This window comes from Ursus maritimus, unplaced genomic scaffold (genome assembly GCF_017311325.1).
Source record: "Ursus maritimus isolate PB19 unplaced genomic scaffold, ASM1731132v1 scaffold_24, whole genome shotgun sequence".
In the NCBI taxonomy this organism is placed as follows: Eukaryota; Metazoa; Chordata; class Mammalia; order Carnivora; family Ursidae; genus Ursus; species Ursus maritimus.
This window is the reverse complement of record NW_024424897.1, coordinates 36,042,817-36,047,631: the sequence shown is the minus strand read 5'-3', so window position 1 is coordinate 36,047,631 and position 4,815 is coordinate 36,042,817.

Here is a 4,815-nt window from a genome sequence, read left to right as displayed (position 1 = left end):
CCCAAAGCCAAACCCCCCACCCCCACCCCAGAGAGCCACTGGTCTGTTTGGCCCCAGCGTCAGGATTTCTCCAGTGCAATGTGCTGTATCTCTTGGGAAAGTCATTTCTCCTTCCTGAATCTGCTTCCCCAACCTGAAAAATAAGGACCATGATGTGGGATGACTACAAGGTCTCTTCAGATCTTTGGATTTCTACCCGTAGAAGTGCTTTATCGAAGGGTTGACAAACTGTGGCCATGGACCGAATCCAGCCGGCCAGCTGTTGTTATAGTTTCATCAGAACACAGCCACACCTGGTCGTTTATGTCTCATCTGTAACAGATCTGAGCAGTTGTGACGGAGACCGTACGGCCACAAAGCCTAACATGCTTCCTGTCTGACCCTTTATAGACAAAGGTGGCCGGCCGCTGGAATATACCAACACATAGGTTTTAATAGTGAGAAACCATACATGGCGAATGGAAAAGAATCCCCAGGACCACACAGCAATTGTGAACAGTTGGGGGGTGGGAGACTTCCACTGTTTGCACGTTACGCTTTGTAATTATTTACTGAAATTCACTTTTCACTAAATTACAACTCACAGCAACATGTACAAGTCCTAGATGTGTAGCCTGATGGTGTAGCCACCATTCCTACGTCAACACAGAGAACTTTCCTGGCGCCCCAGAAAGCCCCCTCGTGGCCCATCCCTGTGAACACAGCCCGCAGCCCCCCAGAGCAACCTCCACGTTAGCCCCTATCACCATGGATCACTTCTTGCTTTTTAACTTCTTGTAAATGGAATCACAATAGCGCATACCGTTTTGCGTCCAGGAATGGTGTTTCGTTTTAAACTACAACTTCATTGCTGTCAGTTTGGAAAATCGAGCTGCACACGTAAGAGAACGAAGATCCTCCTTAATGACGTCAACCGGAGATGATCCCTTGTTCATTTACTCAACGGGTATTTTCGTGAGCACGTGCTATCATCAGGCGCCTCTCCAGGCATCGAAGAGGAAGACGCGGGATGGTCCCTGCCCACATGGGGCCTCCTGTCCGTGGTACGGTTTTTCAAGGGCTGCTCAAAAGTCCCACGGCCAGCACCACATACAGGTCCAGCCTGAGCTCGTAAGCACCTCCCCAAAGGCCTAGAAACGGACACCCTGGTAATATGGAACCATTTAGAAATGTCAAATCATAGAAGAGTTAGGGAGTGCAAATGGTCATACGGACTAACTGGCCTTTTCTTCCCCTTTCAAGAAGTGTTTTTATGAATAAGAGAATGCATTAAAGATTATTGAAGAGAAATCTTCTCATTTTGGGGAGACATTTCATTTTCTTTGAATTAACTAAGTAACATCTCAATGTGCATTTTTTAGCATAAAATTTATTGGGGTCCTGTGGGAAATACGCTCTTTCCTCCTGGTTGGGTGCCGTGAAGCCCACACAAAGGAGTCTGATAATCTCCTTCATCCCACCCTGGCGGATCCATCATGAGAACGCCACCGTGTTTCCAAGCTCAGACTGTCACTGAACTTTTTGAGAACTTAGAAAAAAATTATGGGACATTTGAAACATACAAATAGAGAGAAGAGTACAAGACCCCATAGATGTCATCATTCAGCTTCAGAAATTATAACCAGTTCACCAGTCATGCTTCATCTATCCCTTCACATTTTATGGGGTAAGGGTGCTAAATGGCCATTTTTCAAAAGCAGAATGAGAGGCCCAGAGAAGGGTGCTCACCAAAGCCCTTGGGAAGGTGAAGAGTCCTCCAGAGAGGAGTACTGTGTCCAGAGCCAGGACCTGAGGCTCTAGTTCTGCAGTCTAGAATGTTCTCTAGGTTGTGACAGTACTAACAGTAAGGCCCCACGCCCCTTCAGACCAGGATAGTACAGTACTTAAGTTTTACTCTAGAGATGATTTCATTTTGAGGCCTTCTAGAGACTGCCAGATCAATGGGAGAGCCTTGGAGAGTGGAGTGGCAGAAGGTGGAGAGGACCAGGCCCTCCCTGCTCTAAGCAAAGCAGATGGTGGGAAGTGGGGGGAAGATGGCGCACCCAAGAGCGGGAAAGGAATATCACTTATGCTGTGAAGTTACAGAAAGTTGAGTCTCCTGGAACCACATCTGCCATTCTGTGGAATTACCAAGATGGTGCTCAGAAGGTCATCATAGAGTGATGAGCCAACTGGATTTTAAATGACCTTACAACAGGGTCCGCACCTGCCACAGCAAATATTGGGATTTGATCTGCAGAAGCATCGTTTGTGTAGAAGAACCTAATATAATCTCTTCAAATTCAGTAACTCTTACCAAAACAAAACAAAAAAACAAGCTGAGAATGAAAGACGTCAAAAAGATCAGCTGCCCAACTTCTTTGCCAGTTTTCATGACGTGCTGCTGCTTCTTTCTAAACACAGGAGAGCAGGTCAGGTCATCCTCGGGGAACCCGCAGTTCCTAACTCATTGAATCCTCATAGAAAACCAAGCAGGGTGTATTATTATCATTTTCCATATAAGGAAACAGGGTCAACGTGATGATGTAATGTGCCCAAGTCCCAGTGCTGGTTGAGCAGACCTGAGACCCACATTTAGGTCTGATTTCAGCATCTACCCTCTAGTTCTCTACTGTGGATCCTTCACTTCTGCCTCGTCGAATCCCTGCTTTCAACTTCCCATCTCCCAAAGCAGTACAAGCTGGAGACCTTCCCCTTTCATCGTACCAGCCTCACCAGTCCTGAGCCCCAGCCCCGGCCCTTCGCTTACTCCAGCAGCTGCGAGCCGAGCCACCGCCCCAAAGCGTCTGACCTTTTATTTTCCCACCTTTACAAGGAGGCTACTGTATCCGTTCATCACCATTTTATCCTGGGAGAAGCTGAAAACCAGAGTATTTCCACTGTACTCTGGTTTCCTCTATTTGGGGGATGTCGAACCAGAAAGTTTTAGGAGATAATTAGCATTTATGACCCACGTCCTGAAGGACTGTCTGCTGAGATACTTACTTTCCTTTTTAAATGTCCCTATGAAGAGGTAGGTGTCGGATCTGCTCACCGATCTGTAATTGACTTTACTTAGTAAGCACCCATATTATTACCAGGTAGCATGCTCAAGGTAGGTCTGGGGGGGCGGGGATTACAGGAAGTTGCTGGATACAGACAGCCAGATTACCTGAAAGGTGTACCTGGACACTCATCGGAAATTTCCCCATCAAAGTGAAACTTCCTGTACATTGACATCATTGACTTGGGGTAGAGTGGAAAGAATAGGCTTGCTAACACCTGAATTTTGAGAGAGAAGCTTGAGTGAGACTTGGCGCGCAGTAGTTGGACTACAAATCAAAGCCTGGCTGTTGAAAGGGAAGTGACTGCTGGTTTTTTAATGGGTTTTCCCAGCTAAACACAGAAACCGATCTTTATTACACTTGACTGCTTCTATCATGACAGCAAGTGAGAGACAGAGAGCGAGAGATTGTTCTCTAGGGACATTTACCCTGAATACTTCATTATCCTGCTTGGGGGGAGCTCGGTAGGCAGAGAAAGTTCTCCCATTGGGCCGAACTGTGAGAGGCAAGGACCTGCCGTATGTCACAACGAAGTGAAAGGCAATAGGGTAACATGAAGGGCCCTCATTTCCATGTATTTATCTCCCCTTTCTCAAGGAAAGAGCCTGAGATAGTGTAAACCTCCCTGAAGGCTCCACGCCCACAATCACCCCCTTCCTTCTGGTTCCCAGCACGCGTCCCAGGCACGCGCAGCCGACCCTGTGTTTAAAAGAGGCAGCCTCACTCCTAACAGCCAAACTCGGAGCAGTCACACGTGGAACTCTCACACACCTAGATGTGATCCAGAACCAAGCAGATGAGAGCTGCTGACCCTTCCTCTCCCTTGCTGACATTCCTCTTTTCTCAGAACTAGGCCCAACTTCCTCCTAATTGTCTTTTAAAGGTGGGAATGGTAGAATTTGATTAGACACTCCTTTGCAAATTCCCTGCTGATTCTGAATTTTTGTCCCTAATCTTCTAGTCCCTCCAAGCCCAGCTCTGGATCTGATTCTGAGAAGCTAAGCCCCCCCTCCTCCCAGGGTTAGATTTTCCTACTGGGAACTGGCTTCCTCCCCTTCCCAGACTGAAAAGTGTGAACACCAATTATTCAGTCAAGGGTTTCACAGGTGGTCTCATTCAATGTATACCACGCCCCTCCCCCTGCACTGTTGGCATCAGTATTTCACGGATGAGGAAACTGAGGCTTAGAGAGGGTGGGGGGGGGTCCTCTGCCCCAGGAGCTATGGGTCTATGAACGGTGGATCTTAAAAAGCTCCTTGCCCCGTTCTTCTGCAGGTCAGGGCCAGCCTGTAGGTCCAGGGACTCCGCAGGCCTCCTTCCTTCCCCCTCCGTGACCCGGGGAGATGCAGGTGAAACTCCCTTAGACCTGAAAGGTTCTGCCTTCCTTCCTGACCCAGGCCAAGCTGGTAAAAATCTCCACTCTTTCAGCTGCTTTTTGGGCGCCTGCTCCCTCCCACCACTGCCGGGTGACCTCGCGGCCGCAGAGCGCCGTCCCTGGCCCCGGGAACCGCTGTGTCCTGGAGCTGCGATAAACCAGACGGCAGTGGGCCGGGGGACACGCGAATCCCACTGTCCATCCAGCCAGCTGCAGTCCAAGATTTGCTTTCACTGTTAGAAAGGAGGCCCGGCAACCCTAGTTTTGTGGGGAAAGCGGAGGCGCTTTGATATTCTGGGTTTGAACAGGAAAGGGTGGCCCAGGCGGCCAGCTCCCCCGCGGCTTGGCCAGCCTAGGTGCTGGTGCAGCCCGGCTGCGGCGGGGGGGGGGGGGGGG